The 27092-nt window shown below is 44.0% G+C and overlaps 1 protein-coding gene across 1 annotated transcript in view; it reads right to left on the bottom strand.

Annotated features, from left to right (window-relative positions):
- AGPAT5 (1-acylglycerol-3-phosphate O-acyltransferase 5) overlaps window positions 1–27092 on the bottom strand; it is a 151706-nt gene that overhangs the window by 15076 nt on the left and 109538 nt on the right. The gene's annotated exons all lie outside the window — the stretch shown is intronic.

The raw sequence follows: 27092 nt of genomic DNA, 5'->3' as shown, positions 1-27092 counted from the left end.
TAGAGCTTTCTTTTGGTGGTATTTGATCACCTCTGGGTTTTTTATTTTTTGCGCTATAAATGAAAAAAGACCAAAAATTTTGAAAAAAAATGAATTTTTCTTAATTTCTGTGATAAAATTTAGCAAATTGTTAATTTTTCTTCATAAATTTTGGCCACAATTTATACTGCTACATATCTTTGGTAAAAATAATGCAAATTAGTGGATATTATTTGGTCCGTGTGAAAGTTAGGAGAGTCTACAAGTTGTGGTGCAAATCATAAAAAATGTATCACACCTGATTTACTGGTGGCCTATCTCATTTCTTGAGACCCTAACAAGCCAGGAAAGTACAAATGCCCCCCAAACGACCCCTTTTTGGAAAGTAGACATTTCAAGGTATTTAGTAAGAGGCATGGTGAGTTATTTGAAGTTGTAATTTTTTCCCACAATTCTTTGCAAAATTAAGATTTTTATTTTTTTATTTTTATTTTTTCACAAAATTGTCATTGTAATAGCTTATTTCTCTCACATGGCATGTGCATACCACAAATGACACCCCAAAACACATTCTGCTACTCCTCCTGAGTATTACGATACCACATGTGTGGGACTTTTTCGCTGCCTGGCCACATACAGAGGCCCAACATGCAGGGGAGCACCATCAGGTGTTCTAGGAGCAAAAATTACACATCTCATTTCTCAACCACCTATTACACTTCTGAAGGCCCTGGAGCACCAGGACAATGGAAACACCCACAAAATGACCCCATTTTGGAAAGCTAACACCCCAACGTATAATCTATGAGGCCTAAGGATTTTTTTGAACGGTTCATTTTTTTCCAGAAGTTTTTGAAAAATGTGGAAAAAAATGAAAACGCATTTTTTTTTTTTACACAAAGTTGTAAGTTTATAAGATATTTCCAACACATAGCATTTAGATAGCAAAAATGACACCCCAAAATACATTCTGCTACTCCTCCTGATTATTACAATACCACATGTGTGGGACTTTTTCACTGCTTGGCCACATACAGAGGCCCAACATGCAGGGAGCACCATCAGGTGTTCTAGGAGCAAAAATTACACATCTCATTTCTCAACCACCTATTTCACTTTTGAAGGCCCTGGAGCATCAGGACAATAGAAACACCCACAAAATGACCCCATTTTGGAAAGCTAACACCCCAACGTATAATCTATGGGGCATAATGAGACTTTTGAATGGTTCATTTTTTTCCAGAAGTTTTTGGAAAATGTGGAAAAAAATGAAAACGCATTTTTTTTTTACACAAAGTTGTAAGTTTATAAGATATTTCCAACACATAGCATTTAGATAGCAAACATGAAACCCCAAAATACATTCTGCTACTCCTCCTGAGTATGGCGATACCACGTGTCAGACTTCTACACAGCCTGACCACATACAGAGATCCAACATGCAAGGAACACCGTCAGGTGTTCCAGGAACACAAGCATGCACATACCAAGAATTACACCCCAAAATACATTATGCTGAGCAAAGTGTAAACAAAAGATTACCTGTGGTTGTAGTAGCGCAGTTGTACACAGGAGGATAGCACTGGTCCAGGCAGCAGGCAGGGACTTGGTCAGTAACGGCAAACACAATTGTCCAGGCAGCAGGCAGGGATACTGTCCATATACAGTCCAGGGTTAGTGCAGGCAGAGATATTGTCAGAAGTGCCATAAATATTTGTCCTGGTAGTAGGCAGGTCCATGTGGTGTGGTCAGTGCGACAGGCAGGGACATAATGGCAGTAAGTCCTACAGGCAGCAGTAGGGCCTCATTCAGGACAGAATGGGGACAGGGGTAGAGGCTTCTCCCACCCAAATCTCTTTGAAGCCTCCGAGTCTCCAGACCCTAAGCTAGGAATGAGAAAACAAAAAAAATTGTTTTCTTCATCCAGAAAAACAATTCTGGAGCCCCTCACATATGTGAGACCCCTGTGTTGAATCCCACTAGTCCAGTTGCAGGGTACAAGATCAGTCCAAGAGGCAGGCAAATATCATGGTCAAACAGTCCAAGGTCAGTTCCAGATCAGGCAGAGGTATGTACAGAATCGTTAGGCAGAAGCATGGTCGAATAACAGTCCAGGGTCAGTTCCAGATCAGGCAGCGGTATGTACAGAATCGACAGGCAGAAGCGTGGTCAAATAACAAGCCAGGGTCAGTTACAGAGCAGGTAGTGGCATAAAGGGGTGTGAAGGTGTGTGAAGGCAGGAACTGAGGATTATGTTACCATACTTCACTAATAATTTAGTGAAGTATGGTAACAGCGAAAGCATTCACTTACGCAGAGGCCTGGTTCGGAAGGGCATTGGGCACAGTAATAAGATGTATCTCTTCTGATTCCTGCTTTGGTACACACCTTACATTTTTTTTTGACGTCGTTGGCCTGTTGGTTTGGGAGGGAGTCTGGAAAGTGGCGCTCGGAAAGTCGACTAAGAACATCAGATCGGATGGTTTCTGGGGGGCCGTTCGGGAATATAAGGGCAGTGTAAATTTCCTCTTGGTAGCCAAGGAAGCGTTTGGGGTTTTGGGTGGAGTTACGGTAAATTACATACGAGTTGTATATGGCCAATTGAAAAAAATAAATTGCGACTTTCTTATACCAATGGTATGTCCGTCTTGTGGCAAGGTATGGTTCCATCATTTGGTCATTGAAGTCGACTCCCCCCATGTACAAATTATATTCATAAACGCATTTTGGTTTTTGAATGGGGCCATTTCTTCTAGGGATTTCTACGAAGGTATCATTGTGGATTGAAGATAACATATAGACATCTCTTCTGTCCCTCCACTTCACTGCCAAAATCTCCTTGTTCTGCAGGCTTGCCGTTTCTCCTTTCCTCAACCTCTTATTGACAAGACTTTGAGGAAAGCCCTTCCGGTTCCTTTTTATGGTTCCACATGCAGGCGTCTTCTTCCGGTGAAGGTTGTGGAACAGGGGCAGAGATGTGTAGAAGTTATCTACGTACAGGTGGTAGCCTTTTTCCAGTAGGGGGTATATCAGGTCCCAAACAATTTTCCCCCTTGATCCCAAGTAGTCCGGGCAATTAGGGGGTTGCAGCTGGGTGTCCTTCCCTTCGTACACTTTGAAGGCATACATGTACCCTGTGACTCGGTCACATAGTTTGTACACCTTCACCCCATAGCGGGCCCTTTTGCTGGGGATAAATTGCTTAATTTTAAGCCTGCCACTAAATTTCACAAGGGACTCATCCACACATATATGTTGGTCCGGGGTAAACAGCTGGGGGAATAATTCAGAAAAATAATTTAATATTGGCCGAATTTTGAAAAGCCTGTCATAATTTGGGTCATTTCGGGGAGGGCACTGAGTGTTATCATTAAAATGAAGGAACCTCATTATCATTTGGCATCTGGTTCTGGGCATTACCTTGGAGAAGATTGGCATGTGGTGGATGGGGAGGGTTGACCAATAGGAATTCAAGGTGTTTTTTTTGGCGAGTCCCATAGCAAATGTGAGGCCTAAAAAAACCTTCAACTCCTCCACCGTTAGGTCTCTCCACTCGTAGGGACGGGCATAATAGGACGTTGGGTTATTTAGAATAAATTGCTGTGCATAAAGGTTGCACTAGGCCACAATTGTTGATAGCATGTCCTCTGTAAAAATTAAATCAAAAAAATTGATTGGAGAAAAATTTTCCGTGTCCACCTGGACTCCTGGCTGGGCAGTGAAAGGGGGAATGTTGGCTTCTCCTGAATTAGGAGAAAGCCACAAGGGGTTTTGAAGGGCATAGGGAAGGCTGGCATGGGTCCTTGGCCTTTTTTGCGGAGGTACTGTGGTGCTGGTGGAAGGCACTGCGGTGCTGGTGGAAGGCACTGAGGTGCTGGTGGAAGGCACTGAGGTGCTGGTGGAAGGCACTGAGGTGCTGGTGGATGCCACTGCCTCCACACTAGAACGCCTTCGTTTGGCGGGCCGAATTTCTTCCTCCTCTGAGTCACTCAGTGTTCCACTACTGAGGACTGTCTCATAATTGACGTCCGACTCAGAATCGGAGTTTGAAATGGAATCCGAACAAGAGAGCTCCCCGTTGCTCTCGTCGGCCTGGGAAAGAATCTGGTATGCCTCCTCAGCGGAAAAGACTCTTTTAGACATGCTTGCTGGTGATGATGCGACTTAACAGGTGTGTGCTAAGCCGGCACTGATGAGGCGGTACTGATGAGCACAGATGGGCACTGAGGTGGCACAGAGGGGCACTGATGAGGTGGCACAGAGGGGCACTGATGAGGTGGAACAGATGTGCACTGATGAGGCGGTACTAATGAGGCTGCGCAGATGTGCACTGATGAGGCGGTACTAATGAGGCTGCACAGATGTGCACTGATGAGGCTGCACAGATGTGCACTGATTACACAGATGGGCACTGATGAGGCGGCACAGATGGGCACTGATGAAGCTGCACAGATAGGCACTGATGAAGCTGCACAGATAGGCACTGATGAAGCTGCACAGATAGGCACTGATGCGGCACAGATGGGGACTGATTTACGGCACAGATATGCACTGATGAGGTGGCACTGATGAGATGGCACAGATGGGCACTGATGGGGCACAGATGGGGCGGAACAGTTGTGCACTGATTGATTGCACTTATGAGATGGCACAGATGTGACGGCACAGATGGGCACTGATGAGGCGGCACAGATGGGCACTTATGAGGTGGCACAGGTGGGCACCGATGAGGCGGCACAGATGGGCACTTATGAGGTGGCACAGGTGGGCACCGATGAGGCAGCACAGATGGCCACTGATGAGGCAGCACAGATGTGCACTGATTGCACAGATGTGCACTGATTGGCACAGGTGGGCACTGCTGAGGTGGCACAGATGGGCACTGCTGAGGTGGCACAGGTGGGCACTGCTGAGGTGGCACAGGTGGGCACTGATTGCAGATGTCTGGACACTGATCACCAATGGCACAGATGGGCACAGGTGGGCACAGGTGAGCACAGATTGGCACAGGTGGGCAGAGGTGAGCACAGATTTGCACAGGTGGGCACCGATTGGCACAGGTGGTCACTGACTGGCACAGATCCCACTGTACTGGTTGAGCACTGTTTGGGCACTTTTATAGCATGGAAAAACTGTGATGGAACTCACACAAAGCACAGATCGCTGCAATTTCCTCTCTCTCCTCACACGCGGTCTCTGTGTGAGGAGAGAGAGACGGCAATGAGAGATGATCTCATATGTTTACATTTGAGATCATCTCTCATTGGAACCGGCGATCGCGCTGTAAACGGCCGCTGTGATTGGCCGTTTACCGCGATCTGTGACTGGCTGTGTCCAAGGGACACGGCCAGCACAGAATTTCCCCGATGCGCGCACGGGGAACGAGGAAAGGGGAGGACGTCCTATGACGGAGATTGAGGTCCGCGCTGTAGCCGTCATTCGGCTATGGGCCGGACCTCAAGTGGTTAAAAATAAAAAACATGTTATACCTACCTGCTCTGTGCAGTGGTTTTGCACATAGCAGCCCCGATCCTTCTCTTCTCGGGTCACCTCGCAGGTGCTCCTGGCCCCTCCCTCCTGCCAAATCCCCCACAGCAAGCAGCTTGCTATGGAGGCACCCGAATTGAGCTGGGTGTCTATTTAGACACAGAGCTGTGGCTCAGCCCCGCCTCCTCTCTCTCATAGGCTCACTGATTTTGATTGACAGCAGTGGGAGCCAATGGCGCCTGCTGCTGTGTCACCGGCAATCATAAGGAGAGTCCCGGACAGCTGAGGCTCTCGTGCAGCATCGCTAAATCGAGATGGGGCTCAGGTATTAGGGGGGCTGCTGCACAACAAAGTTCTTTTATCGTAATGCATAAAATGTATTGAGATGAAAAAAACCTTCTGCCTTTAGAATGGTGGTTCTCAACTCCTGTCCTCAGGACCCACTAATAGGCCAGATTTTATGTATTACCTTGGGTAATGCAGACTAGAATACTACAATCACTGAGCAGCAAATTATATCACCTGTGATGTATTTCAGTTATCTTGCAAACCTGGCCTGTTAGTGGGTCCTGAGGACAGGAGTTGAGAACCACTGCATTAGAACCACTTTAATAGAATGTGTGAAATACTGCTCTAGCTTATGTTTTTCCAGTCACTACTGGTAGGTATGAACCCTAAAGTTTTTGGCAGAATTTACAAACCTTAAAACTTTATAGAGCGAGCATGTGGCGACCTAAGCTACAGCAATGTGCTGGGTGAATAGAGTATTGTGTGTTAAACAATACATAGAATTAATTTGTTTAGGAAACATTCATTTAAAAAAAAAAAAATATAAACAGTTTAACTTCAATATGGTCAAAAAAGTAATGTCTTGGTAGAAAGACAATTTACAAAACTTGGCTTCATCTTCAAAAATCCACATCTGTTTATGTACTAGAGACAGAGTGCTATGAGACACGGTTTAACCTTACTCTAAGTAAACTATTATGGGACAGAAAAAAATATCTTATGTAAGAGATAAGGCATATTTACACTTTTCTCATACATATGTTAGCTCTACTTGAGAATTAGACGTTCTGAATCATTTCTTTACATTACCCTGATATAGTTAATCCTACTCCGCTAGTAATCATAAACATTTTAAAAGCCATAACAGAAACATTACTTCTTTATCTTAGAATTTTCAACCTCACTCAACCTACAAAATTCTATAGCATCTGTCTCCAATGCATTGCCATGTATGTACTGCATAAATGCATGAGTTAGTCAAATTCAGGTTAAACACTCCAGTAAAACATAACGTTGCCATGGACACACATCACAGAAGATTTGTCCCTCCTGAAAAAGGTTGGAAAACACTAAAAATCACTGGCAAAAGACTGCAACCCTGCCCAGAAGACATATGAAACCATAATTGACATTCAAGCTCCACACCACTGTTAAGAGGATACAACGTAATTTCATTAAAAGTCAGGAGTACAAAAAGTAGCCAACGTGTTACGGGGGTCCAAGCTCACCCCTTATCAGGGCTTGACTGGCAACAATGTGAAAAAAAAACAGAAGTAAACGAGCTATAATTGTTTTTCCAGTGTGAATTACAAGCACAGGCCTCATCAGCATCTTGCTTCATTAAACAAAATGATTATATATATATATATATATATATATATATATATATATATATATATATATATATATATATATATATATATATATATATATATATATATATATATATATATATATGTAGTTTATTGATAAGTCAAACATTGCCAATGTTTGGGTGATGAATCTGGCCATCTGCTCTCTAGTTCCCTTGTCACCTCTTCCCATGCTCACCCCAAGGACTTCTCCAAGAGCCGCTCCCATTCTATAGGATTCTCTACCCCAATCTGTCTATCTCCTACTCTATCCACTTTTAGGTAACCCCTGAAAACTTTTCTCTTCAGAGAAGTCTATCCTGCCTCCACCTAACAAATGTACTTTTATTTTCCCCATCAGCTCATTTTCCATAGTTATTACCTTTTGTATTACTTGACCCTCCCTTTTAGATTGTAAGCAGGGCACTCTGATTCCTCCTGTATTGAATTGCATTGCAACTGTACTGTCTACCCTCAAGTTGTAAAGTACTGCACAAACTGTTGGCGCTATACTGCATAAATCCTGTATAATAATAATAATTAGTAAGTCTATGGGAGCTGGCCACTAACAAAGCCTGAAATGGAAGCTGGCTTATTTTAGAAATTATGATGGTTAAGTAGCATGGGAAGTGTTCCCTTAAACTGTAGGACAGTTAAAGAAGAACTACACTGCATCTGAGCACCACAAATCAAAAATATTTAATTGGCTTTTAACCATTTCCTGCCCGCACTAGCACCGAAAGATGGCTACAGCGTGGCCTTACTTTGCCAGGAGGGCGTCGTATGACCCCCCCCTCCATGATTTTGCTGCCTGTGCTCCCCCTACTTCACATCAGTGAAGGAGAAAAATTCCCTGTATTCAAAGCAGACTCATTCATCCATCCATGCTTTGTTTTGCTGAGAAATCGCTTTGAAAAACACCCTCTAGCATTTCTAGTCATGGCCATCTTGAGTAAGGGCGGATGATTCATATAGCATTTACCTTTGGAATCTTTTTGCCCTTAGTTCAGATATGCAGGCATGAGGGTGTCAGAGCAGCACGCGCATAAGGGATTAAAGATATTCTTTATTTGTCACGCATAAAAGGTTGCATATGCAGGCAGGGGGATGTGCTTAGCTGAGAAAACCTCTCCTCCCCTCCTGAAGATGCCTGGGATGCATGACATCAATTGCCTAGGCCTGGAAACCAGGTAGTAACTGAAGAAATGTAAAAGAAAGTTAGTTAAAAACAAGTAAATATAGCATTCTTTCCTATCTATTTACTAATGATAGCAGTACAAGGATTAAAAATGTTGATAGAACTCTTATTTACCAAGGATGCGAGCATAGTCCTGTTGAATAAGCCAGTTGAAAATGTCCCAAGACACACACAGACATTAATCTACTTTAGGCTTTTAGCTGCTAAAAATGCTATCGCTCGGCGTGGAAAAATCATGCAAGATCTTGCATTGATGAAACGCAAGCTCATCTTGATCATGCTGAATAAAAAGATTGTGATTGTCTTACAGGACATGCAAAACTCGCTATGAAAAAATTTGTCCCCCTGGCTGTTATTTACAGATACTGGACACGAGGAGTTGACCTCCAGGCTCGAGACAGCCTGATTTGGGCAGAACCACTTTCTTCCTTTTCTCTTGCTTTTTCTTATTACCCACTATTCTTTTTTTCTATACTCCCTCAATACTTCTCTTCCCTTGGATTTCTTATTTTCCTTTAATTTGTACATGGCCCTCCTGGTATTGGAAGAGGGGTCCATAGACCCAAATACATGGGAAAACAGATGCCTGGACCTCCGAGGGTATTGGATATAGAATGAAAGTATTGTTGCTGTGAAGAATTTTCATTGATATTCAGCTTTAAATGATGGCCTAGGTTTTAAGGGCTTTTACCTTTCGTACTTGGAAGGGCACGGTTTTCCTCCCAATTTGTGTCCTTCTCATCATGGAACTGCTGCGAGTCAGCCCACAATAACTACCTGGACTTTTAACCGAACTATCGAGCAGTTCAATTTTGTTCCAACTTTGGTCTTATGTATACCAATACTGCGATGTATGTTACCTTAGCAATTTACTGCTGTTGCTCTAATTTGTATTTCTTTTATATTTTGGAAAGAAAAGCGTAAAAAAATTTACTGAAACGGAAATATGTTGATAGAAAGTGTGAAGTCCCCCCCCCCCCCCCCATTTTTTTTTTGGAGGGGAGTGGAAACCCTCTTTTTAGAGTGTTCCAGCTCCCACTTCCTCCCGGGGCACCGTGGTGCTGGAAGTTCACCTCTCTCCCCCCCCCCCTCTGCAATCATCTGGGACACGTCACAGGTCCCAGATGATTGCCCGGCCAGTCACAGGGCACAGCACGGCTCGTGCCTACGCAGTGCGTGCCCGGCTGTGAAGCCACAGCTGGGCGCCCACAGTGACAATGCCGGCACCGCAGAGAGGAGGGGGACAGGTAATGCACGATTATTAAAAGTCAGCAGCTACAGTATTTGTAGCTGCTGACTTTTAATTTTTTTTTAACTCCGCTTTAACAAAAATACAGCTGGGTTCTCTTACAAAACTGTGCGGCAGATCCAGGGATGTAATTTTACATAAATACATCTCCCTGAGGTATTAGGCAATCAATGCAAAAAAAAGAGCCCAATGTTCACTTCAGGAGTATACAGTACATAAATTACCAGCAGCCATATCAGTGACTCTGGTATTTACATCAATCTCCTCCATCATCATTTCCCAAAAGGAAAAACTCAAGGAAATTAAATCATGAAATGTTTGAGTTTAATTTTTTTTTTGTAAAATAATAAACTTGTTTTGGTAATTAGACTTCCAGATTGCCTCTTGCCCCCTCTTTTATGTGGCCTCTCCCTTGTTTAAATACAAACAACTCCGCAGTATCAAATGTATTACTAGTACTGAGCTAAAAGGTACAGAATGGGTGTTTTACTATTTAAGAACCTGTAATAACACAGCAGGAAATTATGTACAAAACAGAGAAAAACATCAACTAGTTTAAAGAAGTTATACAGATTAAGATTGCATATTTTACGACCCTATATTAGCTAGTCTAAAGTTGTGTACTAGGCGTGATTACCAAGTAGTGCAGCAGTTGACTATGAAAGTGGACTATGAACGATGATTGATATCTCTGCATACCTCCCAATCATCTTAGATTCTGTGGGACTGTTCCAGGATAAGAACAAAATCCTTGTGTACTGAAGCTGAGTGCCGTTGTTTGTTACAGAACAAGAAAAGCATCATGTACTACTGACCGATCTCATCCTGTTCCAGCTGTCCAGCAGTGTTTGGGATTATAACAAGATGCCCTAGTGGGTGGCTCTCCCCTGTCATGAAACTGCAGGACTCAATTCTGAGTGTATGATGACTTGCATGGCACCATCACACACTGGCTAAGACAAAAGTGGGGATGAACCTGCTTCATCACAGCAACTTGAGTGGTATTCTACGTTATGTGGGGAAACCCTTTAAAACACCTGTGACCCTAATGAAGGTTTATAAATAATAACATCTGGTGACCCCCCCCCCCCCAATCACACAGGGGATCACATGACACTTGTAAACAATGAATCACTTCATTGCATGTCATTAATGGTGTGCAATAGTGTTGCTACCTGTGACTGGTCACAGTGATCACATGATACAGACAGGGCCAATCACAGCCCATCTGTACCATGTGATTAGCTGTGGCCAATCGGGGCTAATCACAACAAAACACGGCAGGGTAAACACCCAGGGGAGAAGCAATTTTCGTGTTTCTCTAAGTCACGGGTCTCCAAACTATGGCCCTCCAGTTGTTCAGGAACTACAATTCCCATCATGCCTAGTCATGTCTGTGAATGTCAGAGTTTTACAATGGCTCATGGGATATGTAGTTCCGCAACAGCTGGAGGGCCATAGATTGGAGATCCCTGCTCTAAGACATAGTTGTCCTCATCACATATAGACCTGTGCATTTGTATGGCAACTGCCGACCGTTATGGTGTCATAAATTATGCCCCTTGGGGCATTTCTGACCATTATCCCCTAATTGCTTACTTGGAGGTTCATCCCTCTTCCACTTTATCTAAAGCCCCGTGGAAGCCCAATGTCTTCTGGTTAAATTTATTTCCATCCTATGCACAGATAGTTACTAAAATCGCTGATTTGCAAGTACTGATGCTGCCTGGGAGACTTTCAATGCAATCCTTCACTGTCTTTTTATTTTTCTCTAACTTTTTTAGGTTAGAACAATTAAAAGAGCCACTGGTGCCCAGAAGGAAGGTACAGAGCAGTCGGTATGTAAGCGGAATTAATTTCGGACCCTACTGATGAACAAAGAGTGGCATGGGTATCTGCACAAGAGTCACTTCAACAGCAGAGCAGAAAGGCACAGGAACCAATTAGATGCCCCTCTTACTTTGGAGAAGCTTTGGGTGGCGACCAGGATGTTTCCCAATTCCAAAACCCCAGGGGAGGATGGTATTCCCATTGAAGTGTATAAGCAGCATGAGGGCAGTATATTACCTGGGATGATAGCAGTGTTTAACCACTTCAAGACCAAGCCTATTTTTGACACTTGTTAAAATCAGTATTTTTTGCTAGAAAATTACTCAGAACACCAAACATAAAATATTATAATATATATATATATATATATATATATATATATATATATATATATATATATATATATATATATATATATATATATATATATATATATATGTTATTCTCTAGGGTCTATATATATATTAGCAAAGACCCTAGAGAATAACAGTGGTCGTTGCAATATTATACGTCACACGGTATTTGCGCAGCGGTCTTTCAAATGCAATTTTTATGGAAAAAATACACTTTTCTGAATTAAAAAATTAAAAAAAAAACAGTAAAGTTAGCCCAATATTTTTGCATATTGTATAAGATGAGGTTACGCAGAGTAAATCGATACCTAGCATGTTACGCTTTAAAATTGCACGCACTTGTGCAATGGCGACAAACTACTGTACTTAAAAATCTCCATGGGCAAAGTTTAAAAAAATGGTTACCTGTCTAGAGTTGCAGAGGAGGCCTTTTGCTAGAATTATTGCTCTCACTCCAATGATTGCGGCGATACCTCACGTGTGATTTGAACACCATTTACATTTGCGGGCGCAACTTACGTATGCGTTTTCTTTGGTGCAGAAGTTTGCAGGGTTTGGGGGCGCTTTAAAAATTGTTTACTTAAAATTTAACACTGTCCCTTTAAAAATAAAAATAAGTCTGATCACTTTTATTGCTTTCAAAAGGAATGTAAACATCCATTGTGACAGCAATAGGCAGTGACAGGTATGCTTTATGGGAGGGATCAGGGGTCTAAAAGATCCCAAACCCCTCCTCTGCACTTCAAAGTATTCAAAACACCAAAATCTGCGTTTTTGGAATACGGACTCTTTTTTTTAAAAAATCTGCGCCATTGGCAGCCGAGTAAACTAGAAGTGATGTTGTGACGTCTCTTCCGTGTTTTTACATCGGAGACCCGGTCGAAGCCGTTTCCGGCTTCGTTCGGGAGTCCACACAGCTGGCGGACATGCCGTATGGTCGCTCCGTTCTCCAAGTAGAACAGGAGACCTGTACAGAGTGGCGGGAGGGGGGGTTGGGGGGAATGTCCCCTCATTGGCCGCATCGGTTATTATGAGAGAGCCGACCGCTAGCTCTAAAAAATGGTACCGGGGTGATGCATCAACCCAGTAGAACCACACATCAACCAAATGACGTACGGGTACATGATTTTGCGTGAAGTGGTTAATCAGGCGAAGAGGAAACGTCACCCCCTTTCCATGACTAAAGCCAATATAGTCCTGTTATTGAACCTGGGTAAAGACCGCTAGACCCTGGCTCATATAGACCCATGTCACTTCTCCAAAATGTTAAAATTCTGGCAAAAGTTTCGGCGGTAAGGTTAAATACAGCAATATCCATTCTTATCCACTCGGATCAGGCAGGCTTTATGCCTCAGAAATCTACAGCCATAATATTACCCCGACTTATTCTTAATATACAGTCTAAAGTTGTTAATAAAGTTGATAGATCATGTACCTTGCATGCTCATCAACTTGCAATAGCATTGAGTGCACATATTTATGGGCCTTCATGTGTAAGTTTGGCTTTGGAGAAGGTTTTATTGAATGGGTACAACTGCTGTACAATGCTCCTAAAGCCTCAATTAGAGAGGCGGTTAGGGTGTCCTCAGACTTCAGTCTATACAGGGGTACCAGACAGAGATGCCCACTATCGCCACTCTTTTTTGCCCTGGCCATTGAGCCCCTTACAGCTTTCATTCACTCCAACTCTGCTATCCAGGGATTCCATTATGGAGAACTCCATGAAAAATGTATGTTATATGCAGACGATACCATGCTGCTCCGGGTGATACCACCTTGTCCCTTCGGGAAGATATGAGGGTCATATGGGCTTTCGGTCACTACTCTGGCTTCATTATAAACGGGACTAAGTCCTACATTATGCTTTTAGATAAGGTGTCAGGACCTCGGTTAACTACTCTGCAAGATATTCCAGTCTCCATGTCCTTCAGGTATCTGGGAATTGATTTAATTCCTAACCCCTTAGATTCTATTAGACTCAATTTAACACCCTTGCTCAACCGATGTAGAGATCGGATTTAAAGTATAGTCTAAACTGACAATGTCCCCTGTACGCAGGATCATTCTTATAAAAATGATTCTAATGTCACATATTTTGTATGTACTTCATAACTCACTGATAAGTCATTCCACTTAAGATATTTCATATTATTAATTCAATTTTTAGGTCCCTATGTGGCAATCCACCACTGCTAGACTAAGGTTTGAGTAGCTGCAGTGCCCTAAATATACTAGGGGATGGCATTACCCAGCCCCTGGTTGTAATATTAGCTTCCCAATTGCAGTATTTAGAAAAATAGGCAATCCCTGAAAGCGCATCTCTTCAGGGAGGCCTATCCTGCCTTCAGCCAACAACCAAATCTTCTACTTCCCTCATCAGTTCATCCCTCTCAGTTACTAACTTTTGTTTCACCGGCCCCTCACTATTAGACTGTAAGCTCATTGGAACTGGGCCCTCTTGTATTGAATTGTATTCTCTCCCTTTATACTGTAAAGAGCTGCATAAACTGATGGCGCTATATAATGCCTCAATAATAATAATAATAATAAATAATGTTCCTGACATCATCAGGAGGAAAAAAAAAAAAAAAAAGACAAAAAAAGGAAAATATGATTGCAGCCACCACTGCTGTAATGCATTCAATTCTTATGGCCCGTACGCACGGTTGGACTTTGTTCAGACATTCCGACAACAAAATCCTAGGATTTTTTCCGACGGATGTTGGCTCAAACTTGTCTTGCATACACGCGGTCACACAAAGTTGTCGGAAAATCCGATCGTTCTGAACGCGGTGACGTAAAACACGTACGTCGGCCCTATAAACAGGGCAGTGGCCAATAGCTTTCATCTCTTTATTTATTCTGAGCATGCGTGGCACTTTGTCCGTCGGATTTGTGCACACACGATCGGAATTTCCGACAACGGATTTTGTTGTCGGGAAAATTTTATAGCCTGCTCTCAAACTTTGTGTGTCGGAAAATCTGATGGAAAATGTGTGATTTAGCCTACACACGGTCGGAATTTCCGACAACAAGGTCCTATCACACATTTTCCGTCGGAAAATCCGACCGTGTGTACGGGGCATTAGTCTTGGGGTTGGATACATTAAAGCGGATCACCACCTAAATGGGAAGTTCTGCTCTTTCGCTGCCTACACCCTCCTATTTAACATTTGGCACTTTTTTTTTGGGGGGGGGGGGGGGGGGACATGTATAGCCAACTTCTAATGTTGGCTATACACTGTACAAAATTTTGGCTGGTTTGACTGAAAAATCAAAAAAGGACCTGAACAGGAAAGAGTTGGCCAAACACCACACATATCCAATCAGATGCAACTAGTGTTCTGAATTTCTGGCTGGTGTTGGCTGTCAGAATACAATACGTGCAGCAGGAGTTTTATCCACCGGCACTATATAATGTGAATGGAGGGAACTGTTCAATTTTATTCGTTCAGTCTGAGCTACAAAATAAATGACTGTGTAAGCTTGTTGTACAATATAGTCACTGGTGATTCAGGCAGATTTACCAGTTTCATCAATACTGTAATAACATTTTAGTTTGACAGCATAACAAACCTAAATAAAACCAAGTGGTTTTATAGGAAGCACCACAAAAATAAGGAAGCTGGGGATTATTAATGTGTCTTTTCCCACAGCTTCCAAAGGCAAAGCCAAGAGCAGCGGCATGTTTTGGAAAAGGCTACACAATAAATATTGAACACAGGAAGTCTGCTAACTAAACATGTTTTTGTTTACCAAACAGGAACAAAGAAATGACACAGAGAAGCTGAGCAAAACGACTAGAATGAACCATAACACACAGGGTGAAGAAATAATTTGGTGCATTGAGTCACAATGTTTGTCCGTCCATACTGATGAGTTTCCACTGCTTAGTTACCAGCTTCATGACTAGTTGTAGTTTAGGCTTTACGAAATCTAAAGTATTTGCGTGTCACCTCTTTACGGATAATTTGTGCTACACTAGATGTACACTGTCAAACATGTGAGTGATTAAAGGCTTAACTCCAGGAAGATAACTGGCAACTTATGCAGGTGTGTGTTCAAAAAAAAAAAATCACTAAGTGTAATTTAACAACTTCCCACCTACCTGCAATGTACTGTGGATGACCGGCCACTGTAGGCAAAGTGACGTACCCATACGTCGCTGCCTATTTCAGGGTTTAGGGCGTGTGCATAATAGTACACAGCAGAAGCCTGTCAGCAAATCCTGGCCGGGACCTGCTGATTGGCTGTGTGCAATCACAGTCCAGAGCTCTGTGTTGGTAAATAATACAGAGCTCTCTACAGGCAGAGCGATCTGTCAGTCTCTCATCCCTGCTTTTGTCAGTCTCTTTAGTAAAAAGCAGCACACTATACGCATATTACACAGGGTTAGGCACACTTAACTCCTTGATTACCCTAGATGTTAACCTCTTCCCAGCCAGTGTCATTAGTACAGTGACAGTGTATAGTATTGCCTAAAAATAAAGGTGTGTGTGTGTGACTCCAGCGCTACCTAAATTATAGTGAAGTGGTAATGTATGTGACTGCTGCTAGCATTCAATTATATTGCCACAAATCAAAAATAAAATGCTATAAAAAAAAAAAAAAGGGAGGTGATGCTGCTCTGCCCCAGCTCCACTCATATATATATATATATATATATATAGCTGTAGCCAAACGTTTTGAGACACCAATATTAATTTTCACAAGTCTGCTGCCTCAATGTTTATGATGACAACTTGCATACACTCCAGAATGTTATAAAGCGTGATTATATGAATTGCAATTAATTGCAAAGTTCCTCTTTGCTATGAAAATTAACTTGATCCCATAAAAAAACATTTCCACTGCATTTGTAAATAAGGCTTCAGGGTGCCCAAGAAAATCCAACAAGCACCAGGACAGTCTCCTACAGTTGATTCAGCTGTGGGATCAGGGCACCACCAGTGCAGAGCTTGCACAGGAATGGCAGCAGGCAGGTGTGAGTGCATCTGTAAGCACAATGAGGCGAGGATTTTGGAGGATTGTCTGGTGTCAAGAAGGGTAAAGAAGCCACTTCTCTCCAGGAAAAACTAAGGGGACAGACTGATATTCTGCAAGAGGTACAGGGATTGGACTGCCGAGGATTGGGGTAAAGTAATTTGCTCTGATTAGTTCCCTTTAAGATTGTTTGGGGCATCCGGAAAAAACCTTGTCCAGAGAAAAAAAAGGCGAGCGCTACCATCAGTCATGTGACATGCCAACAGTAAAGCTAAAGCTTTGCCTAAGAACACAGTCATGAATAAAGAATGGTACAAAAACCATCTTCCGAGAGCAACTTCTTCCAACCATCCAAGAACAGTTTGGTGACGAACGCCTTTTCCAGCATGATGAAGCACCTTACCATAAGGCAAAAAGTAATAACCAAGTGGCTTAGGGAACAAAACATCAACATTTTGGGTCCATGGCCAGGAAACTACCCAGACCTTAATCCCAATAAGAACTCGTCCTCAAGAAGCAGATGAACAAAAAAACCCCCACAAATTCTGACAAACTCCAAGCATTGATTATGCAAAAATGGGCTTCCATCAGTCAGGATATGGCCCAGAAGTTGATTGACAGCATGCCAGGGCGAATTGCAGAGGTCTGGAAAAAGAAGAGTCGACACTGCAAATATTGACTTTGTATAAACTTTATTGACATGGATCGCCGCTGCGATCCATGTAATTGTCAACAAAAGCCTTTGACACTCATGACATGCTTGTGATTATACTTCAGTATACCATAGTAACATCTGACAAAAAAAAAAAAAAAAAAAAATCTAAAAACACTGAAGCAGCAGACTTTGAGAAAAAAAAAAATTTGTGTCATTCTCAAAACTTTTGGCCACGGCTGTACATAAACATGCATGAATATAAATTATAAAAAAAAAAAAAAAAAAAAAATCAATATTCTAAAAATTATTTGACCGAATAAGCTCAAATATACAGCTCTAAACATAAGCAAACATAATTATAACTGCATATAAATTACAACATAATCCAAAGTGAAAATAACCAAAATAGTAAAACAGTCTCTCTTGCAACTTTCAAAATTTACAGTAACCAGGGCCATTTTAAGAGCATTATAGGCCCCCACGCAATACAATGCACTGGGGCCCTGTCTACACAATCACGCACGATTGCGCAAAGTTTGCACATTTTCTCTCTTTCTCCTCTGCAGCCCTTTTCTTCTTCTGTGCTCCACTCAAAACATTACGTTTCATTTCTGCTCTAAGACCCCTTTCACACTGGGGCGGTTTGCAGGCGGTATTGCGCTAAAAATACCGCCTGCAAACCGCTCCTAAACAGCCTCCGCTGTTTGTTCAGTGTGAAAGCCCGAGGGCTTTCACACTGAAGCGGTGCGCAGGCAGGATGGTGAAAAAAGTCCTGCAAACCGCTTTTTTGGAGCGGTGAAGGAGCGGTGTATTCACCGCTCCTGCCCATTGAAATCAATGGGACAGCGCGGCTATACCGCGGCAATACTGCGGCTATAGCCGTGCTGTACGAGGGATTTTAACCCTTTTTCGGCCGCCAGCGGGGGTTAAAACCGCACCGCTAGCTGCCGAATACCGCTGCAAGAACGACGGTACAGCAGCGCTAAAAATAGCGCTGTTGTACCGCCGACGCCCCCACTGCCCCAGTGTGAAAGGGGCCTAAAGGTTGTTTTCACCAACACATAATAAAGTTTCTTTTTCCTCACCTTTCTTACACTTCCTCAAACTAGTGGCAACTCTAAGATTGATATATAAGGGGGACACATAAGATATTACAGTCAAAACTTGGGGTGGCCCGGGCACTAATAACTTTCACCACTAAATCATACAACTAAAAAAAACCTAAATAAATATATATAAATGTACACACTCACACTCTGGTGCTGCCTGGTGGGTATTACTGCTGGCGTGGGTACTGCTGGTGCTGGTGGGTATTAATGCTGGCGTGTGTACTGCTGCCTGGCTCCTCTGAGATGCGGAAGTGTGACAGGAAGCTGCAGCATGCGGCTGCAGTAGAGAGCAGAGCTGATGCTTCCTGTATCTGTCACAGGCAGAGTGCATTTCATATCACTTTGCCTGTGAAGAGCCGGAACTAGACAGAAAGCATCGGCTCCGTTCTTAACAGTGACAGCTGACTCACACTGTACACTGTCCGCCGCTGAGTCACTGACTGATATCGGGACTGATTGCGCGGCACTCTGTCTCTGTGAGTGAGCCGTACAGCATTGGCACAATGGGGCAGCGAACTTTGTGACATCTGAATGATGCTTGGCTGGGGTCGCTGGGCAGGTGGGTCCCCCGGGCAACTGCCCAGCGTGCCCATGCGAAAAGACTGTCCTGGTAGTAACTGCATATACAGTGCATCCGGAAAGTATTCACAGCGCTTCACTTTTTCCACATTTTGTTATGTTAAGCCTAATTCCTAAATGGATTAAATTCATTATTTTCCTCAAAATTCTACAAACAATACCCCATAATGACAACATGAAAGAAATTTGTTTGAAATCTTTGGAAATGTATAAAACAAAAACAAAAAAAAAAAATCACATGTACATAATTATTCACAGCCTTTGCCATGCCACTCAAAATTAAGCTCAGGTGCATCCTGTTTCCACTGATTATCCTTGAGATGTCTTTACAACTTGATTAAAGTCCACCTGTGGTAAATTCAGTTGATTGGACATGATTTGCAAAGGCACACACCTGTCTATATAAAAGTCCCACAGTTCATGTCAGAGCACAAACCAATCTCTGGAAAACATCTCTATCTCTTTAACCCCTTGTGAGGGGAAGGCTTTTGTAGACCTATCTGTTAGCTCAGTAGGTCCACTGTGCAAGGTGAGCGGCCTGTATTTGTGTCGGTGGTGGTATTTTCACGAATCTGCACCAGATTGAAAAGCATCTTTACCAGCACAAGTGTTCACAGCTGAGGACTCTATCTGCCTTACTCCCTATTTTATGCATGGACTCACTCTCTTTTTAAATTCATACATTTATTAATCCTTAGTGATTTAGTCTAGTTTTACTTAGCGCTGCACTATTTAGGTTTTTAAAAGTTTACTGAGGATTTGTATTTTGAACTTGAGTGTTATAGCAGCTTTTTAGGTTAGGATATTTGTTTGCGCCAATTGATCACTATTTATTTTTGAGAGCACAAACCAAGGCATGAAGTCCAAGGAATTGTCTGTAGACCTCTGAGACAGGATTGTATGGAGGCACAGATCTGAGGAAGGGTACAGAAAGAGGTCTGCAGCATTGAAGGTCCCAATGAGCACAGTGGCCCCCATCATCTGTAAATGAAGTTTGGAACCACCAGGACTCTTCCTACAGCGCGCTGCCCGGCCAAACTGAGCGATCGGGGGAGAAGGGCTTCAGGGGAGATGACCAAGAACCCAATGGTCTCTCTGACAGAGCTCCAGTGTTTCTCTGTGGAGAGAGGAGAACTTTACAGAAGAATAACCATCTCTGCAGCACTCCACCAATCAGACCTGTGTGTTAGAGTGGCCAAACTGAGGCCACTGCTCAGTAAAAAACACATGACAACCTGCCTGGAGTTTGCCAAAAAGGCACCTGAAGGACTCTCAAACCATGAGAAACTAAAATTCTCTAGTCTGATGATACAAAGATTGAACTCTTTGGCCTGAATGGCAAGCGCCATGTCTGGAGAAAACCAGGCACCGCTCATCACCTGGCCAATACCTTCCATACAGTGAAGCATGGTGGTGGCAACATGCTGTGGGGATATTTTTCAGAGGCAGGAACGGGAGACTAGTCAGGATTGATGGAAAGATGAGTGCAGCAATGTATAGAGATATTCTTGATAAAAACCTGCTCCCAAGCGCTCTGGACCTCAGACTTGGGGGGAAGGTTCATCTTCCATCAGGACAACGACTCTAAACACACAGCCAAGATAACAAAGGAGTGGGTATGAGACAACTTTGTGAATGTGCTTGAGTGGCCCAGCCAGAGGTCAGAATTGAACCCGATTGAACATTTGGAGAGATCTGAAAATGGCTGTGCACTGACCCTCCCCATTCTACCTAAATGGAGTTTGAGAGGTTCTGCAAAGTATAATGGGAGAAACTGATCAAAAATAGATGTGCAAGCTTGCAGCATCATACTCAAAAAGACTTGGAGGCTGTAATTGGTGCCAAAGGTGCTTCAACAAAGTATTGAGCAAAGGCTGTGAATACTTACAGTATGTACATGTGATTTTGTTTTTTTATTTTTAATATATTTGCAAAGACTTCACCAAATTTCTTTTACGCTGTCATTATGGGGTATAGTTTATAGAATTTTGAGGAAAATTAATTTAATCCATTTTGGAATAAGGCTGTAACATAACAAAATGTGGAAAAAGTGAAGCGCTGTAAATGGTAAGATCACATGGGAGTGGAGGTGATTTCCAAAGTGGTTTCAACCAAAGTATTGCAAAGAAGTCACGGGAGGATCTTGGTCAGAGTCCGCAACATAACAGCCTCGCCAGTGAAGATGTCGGCTTGGATGTTGCTGGGACAAGTGAATCCGGCTACCCCAGTCTCACCGTCTGATTTGGTGGTGGTGGGGGGGGGGGGATGGGATCCCTGTTGAGGAGTTCTATCCAAAGAACACTCCTCTCTCACCAGAAAAGAAAGAAAGAGCCAAGACTCAGCTCCTGAGATGGCAAGCTGAATTCCCGATGAGTGAATTCGATGCGGGATGTGAAGAGAACAGGTATCATCTGAGAATCCCGAAGTCCATATGCTTCTCCGATAGCAGTGGTACGGAAGAAGAATGGGTCGCTGAGGCTGAGTATCGACTACAGAACGCTTAACGGGAGGGCCATTTCCGACCAGTACACCACCCCACGGATATACAGTAAGATGCCTTGCAGAGCCTGTTAGGGGAAAATGGTTCAGCATTATGGACCTGAAGAGCGGTTACTATCAAATCCCCATGCATTCTAAGGATCGGGAGAAGACCGCCTTCATTACGCCGGTGGGGTTCTTTGAATTTGACTGTATGCCTCAGGGCTTGTCCAGCTCCCCAACCACTTTCCAAAGGCTCATGGAGAAAACGGTGGGTGACATGAACCTGATAGAAGTGTTGGTGTATCTAGATGACATCATGGTCTTTGGGAAGACCTTAGAGGAGCATGAAGAGCGTCTGGAGAAGGCTCAAGAGAATCCATGATGAGGGGTTGAAGCGGTCTCTGGAGAAGTGCCAGTTTTACCAACCCTCGGTCAACTACCTTGGTCACATTGTGTGTGCCGACGGAGTGGCCACTGACCCCCAGAAGCTGGATGTCATCACCTCCTGGCCAAGGCCCTCTAATGTGACTGAGCTCAGGTCATTTCTGGGATTCTGTTCTTATTAGAGAAGATCCGTAGAGGGATTCGATAAAATAGCTCACCCACTCAATGAGCTACTGAAAAGCTAAGAGGAAGACGACAACCCAGATCCGACTAAGCCTGTTAGACCAGCTGGAGGGCTCAGAAAACCCAAAGAGTCCATTCAGGAACAGTGGATTGCCCAATGTGAAGAGGTCTTTAGGCAGCTGAAATGAAGCCTAACAACTGCTCCAGTCCTGTCCTATGCAGATCCAACCAAGCGATAACTACACATTGACGCCAGTCGATACGGGTTAGGCGGGGTGCTGTATCAAGAGCATTACGGCCAGCTGCGGCCTGTTGCCTACGTGAGCCGGAGCTTGGCACCCGCCAAGAAGAACTACCCCATGCACAAACTTGAGTTAGTGGCCTTGAAATAGTCAGTTGTGGATAAGCTGAGGGATTATCTGTATGGAGGAGAGTTTCTGATCAAGAACGACAATAATCCTCTCACCAACATCCTTACTACCGCCAAGTTGGATGCCACGGGTTACAGATGGTTGGCTGCCTCATTGGGGTTTACTTTCAGCCTGAAGTATCGACTGGGGGTTGGGAACAAGATGGGGTTGCTCTGTCAAGAGGGCCCCATTGCTCCAGTGACCCTCCAGAAGAATGGGCCCAGCTGATACCTGAAGGGGTACGAGCCTTATGTCCAGGAGCAGAATACCAAGCTGGAGGCGGATCCAGGGCTGAAGACATTGGAGTGTCAGTCGCTGGTGCCCCCAGATGTTATTGCAACATCACCCAAGTCGGGGATGAAGGTCTGCCCAAGCTCTCTAAGGACTTGTGAAGGGACCAGTTGGTAGACACTCTCTGTAGCTTGGCATTCAAGGCTTTGGAGAGCCAACCTCCTGACATGCTCCTCACTGACTCCCTGAAGGAAGCATGCCTGTTGCACAGAGAATGGGATCGGTTGCAGCTGCACCAAGGGGTGGTCTACCGAAGGGGCCCCTCTGATGATCCTGAAGAAAAATGGCAGTAATTTCTACCGGAAAAATATAGGGAGACAGTATTAACTGCCCTACACAAAAACCATGGCCACCTAGGGCCCGAGAGGGCTGAAGTCGCTTCTGCCACTCCTGCATCAGATGCATCCAAAGAAAAACTTTGCCTCACTGAGCTGCCCCAATGGGTCATCTTCAGAGTCAGGGACCCATTAAGCTGGTGTGTATAGACTTTCTGTGCTTGGAGCCTGATTTGAGTGGACAGGGAAATATCCTGTTAGTGACTGACCACTTCACTTGGTATGCCCAGGTGTTTCCCACAAAGGATCAACAGGCATCCACGGTGGCCAAGATATTAGTGGAGAAATTCTTTGCACACTATGGCCTGCCCCAATGTATCCACTCTGATCAAGGGAGAGACTTCGAGAGCAGCCTCATAAAAAGACTTTAGACCTGTTAGGCATTAAGAAGTCCAGAACCCTCCTGGATATGCTTGGGACTTTGAATTCAGAACAAAAGCAGCACTGGAGCAAGCATATAGCCACTATCCTACATGCTTATAACAGCACCACAAACAATGCCACAGGATACTCTCCCTATCGTCTGATGTTTGGACGGGATGCTTGACTGCCAGTAGACTTAGCCTTCGGCACGTCCTTAGACCATACATCGACAACCTCCCGGAAAAGTCTGAAGACCGCCTATGACAAGGCCCAAGCTGCCTCAGATGCCCGAGGACAGAGGAACAAAAGAAACTTTGACAACTTGGTACGAGTGCAGGACTTGCAACCAGGTGACAGTGTACTGCTGAGAAACTTGGGTGTTCCTGGAAAGCATAAGTTAGCTAACCGCTGATCGCAGCCTTATCTTGTTTGCAAACAGCTGCCAAGACTCCCAGTGGATCAAATATGGCCAGGAGTGAGCACAGACCTGCTGAAGACTTGGCACCGTAACCATCTGTTGTCTCTGTCAGAAGCGGTTTGGGTACCACCATAGCCAGATTCACAGTCCACCTCTATGGCCTCTCAGAGATCCCGACCAATGACTAGATCTCGGTCTGTGCCTCTAGATGAAGAGGACAGTTAGGATGAAGAGATAGGAATGAATTGGTTGTGGCCATCCCAAATATCAAAGCCTGTAACCCCCCCTTCTCCTCCCAAGGCGACTGACACCGGGATGCTCAGGCCAGAGGCTCCCGAGTTTGTGCCTCAAAGTCCACCTCCTGAAGGGTTGGAAGACTCTCAATCTTCCTTGCTGACAGCAGACCCTCGAAGACTTCCCATCCTTCATTGAAGAGGAAGCTGAGGCTGATATGCAGGAAGAACGAAAAGCTGCGGATGAAGCAGAGACCAGTGTGCCTGTAACTCCAGAGCCTAAAGAACAAAGAGAGCGAAAAGCTATTCACCCACTTAAGAGACTAACCTATGACACTCGGGGTGAAAGCTCTGAGGAAGCAGTTTTCACTTCAAAAAGGACTATTGAGGTACCTGGTTCTTCCACCATACATTTAGTGGGGGAAAACCCCAACTCACCCCCTGGCACATCTAGCTGGGCTATACCAATTCAGGTGGCCTGTAGCCAGGACAACAACCTCTCCTATGCTAATTAATGGGAGGCTCCTCTGGCAGGTTCTTATGCAAAGGCAAACTGCTTGTTTTCCTGTGTACACTAACTTGCTTTTCCCTCAGCGTGTAAATACCAAGCATGTAACAGGTCACAGACTATCTCCTTTGGAGTGTGTGTAGCAGGTATTGCAGCCAATGAGAGAGACTGTACTGATATGCAGGAAAAGCTGCAATGGATTCTGGGACATGCAGTTCCCTCACAAAACAGCCCCATAGACTGGTATACAGGGAGAAACTACAAATCCCAGGGGGTTTGCAAAAGAGAGGGCTGGCTAAAGACTCAATTTTGTGTTCTGAGGTGATTCTGAGTGAATGAGGCAAGGAGAGAGACACAGATGTGATCTGAGGGGCTGCTGTTACATCTAGCCACAGTTCCAGAGGTTGTATGCTGATCCTGCCACAGCTCCAGGAATCGGACGGCGACAGACATCCAGCCTGAGAGGAATCCTGCCTATATCTCCAGGTGTTCTTGAGGCTGTGGGCCGATCCAGTTACAAGGTGGCCAGTCAGGCCTTTCGGGGAACTGGTCGCTTGATCCTTTGGTCGCAGGATGGGTGAGCGGGCGTTTGCCCATCTTTAGAGACACAGTAGTCAAGCAAAATTGGCTCACCAGTGCCCACATTTGTAGGAATACTTGCACCCTGCTGAACAGTCACTACATTCTACTTTGCCTATCAGGATACTTTCAAGTACCCCTTTGTTTATTCTGCTCAACAGGACACCAAGTGCACCAACGCCAGGCTAGCCGAAGATCCTGGATATCTCCATTGTGAGGACCCCTTTTGCTACTCCATCAGTATCAGTAATATAGTGATTCCAATGACTACCTTTAAAGGGGAACTCACACGTTAATTATTAAAGTGATAAATTGCATTTGTGGCCTATTGCCTCACATTCTGCCTGGGTCCGATTTCAGGATTTGAGCGAAACAGACTGACTGTTGTTAAGTCAGATCAGTTCCGCTTTATGCCTGAGTGCATAGGCCACTCCAGATCTATTTATTTTGTTTGATTGTTGATTATTTTGAAGTCAGCATTTTGGGTTTGATTAACACTATTAAAGACCACAGTTTGCCATTCTTGACTATTGAGTTATCAGATCACTGTTTGATTGTGGAAAGTCTCCCAGTAAACAAACGTCTGTTCACTACATTTGTGTTTGTTTTACTGTGTTTGCAAGTACACTGTTAGGTGTGCCAGAGGGGCTGAGACAGTTCTTTGGGGTCCAGAGTTAGAGTAACAGACTGAAGAAACTTAAGCAGCTCATTCGGGGGTATTGCTACAATAGCAAAAAAATAATTTTTTTACTTACTTTTAACATCTTTTTTTGTTTATAGCCAAAAAAAAAAAAAAAAGTGGTGATTTAGCAGTGTCCCCTTCCCCCTTTTTCCCCTCCCCTCCCCCCCCCCCTCTTCCTTCTTTCCCTCCTGCCCTCTCCACCTCCCCCCCCCCCCTTTTTTTTTTTTCCTTCCTCCCTCCCTTGTTTTTCCCTCCCTCCCTGTTCTTTCTCCCCTCCCTTCCCTCCCGGTTTTGCCTCTCTCTTTCCTGGCTACCTTTCCCCTTTCCCTCTTTTCCCCTCCCCCCTCTCCCTCCTCCACCTTACCCCTCCCTCCCCGCTTCTTTTCCTCCCCCCCTCCCCCTCCTCTTTCCCCTTTTCCTCCTTCCCCTCTCCCCTTGGTTCCTATCTCCTGGTTCTCCAGCACTCCATGTCCCCAGGCAACATCACACTAATTCTTCCACTGCACCATTATTTCGGACCCTTGAGAGATAGGTTACGAGCACCTATACCCCTAATTGTGGCATTGCGACTTGTACAATCTACTAATCCAATATTTATTTATTATCCCCTGTGTCCGCCACGGGGGGAATTTTATGGGGTCTCGCATACCCACAGAGAATTCCTGATTGGGTGAGCTTGTCCTTACATGTTTATGTCTTGTATCGAATGTTCTGATGTATTACTGCTAAATCTGCTGCAATAATCGTTTATGTACCTGCTGATGCGTTTGTATTTGTTACAACTATTGTATGTTATATTGTAGATATGGTTCTCCTGAAGAAGCGGTGTTAACCGCGAAACCGGTCGAGAAATTAAGCCACATACATATCTGCCATCAAATTTGTGCGGAACCCACTGGTTCAGATCTTGTGGTATCCCCACTTTTTCTTTTATGGTTATATGTAACGTTTGTTATTGTTTACAATCGCAACTGTATGCGGTATTGTAATTTTATGAATGTTGTTTCTATTAAAAGTGAACTTTTATGAAATTTTCAATCCTTGTGTACCCTTCACTTCTATTGTATACCTATATGTAGTACCGCAATAGTCCATTTCCTTTCCCTGTTGGGGGGCGGAGACATTGGCTGACAGGAGCAGCAACTGTGGCGGTCACCTTTCCC

Source organism: Aquarana catesbeiana, linkage group LG04 (genome assembly GCF_042186555.1).
Source record: "Aquarana catesbeiana isolate 2022-GZ linkage group LG04, ASM4218655v1, whole genome shotgun sequence".
Taxonomy (NCBI): domain Eukaryota; kingdom Metazoa; phylum Chordata; class Amphibia; order Anura; family Ranidae; genus Aquarana; species Aquarana catesbeiana.
Note: the sequence above shows the minus strand (reverse complement) of the source record. Positions and strands in the feature narration are given on the sequence as shown.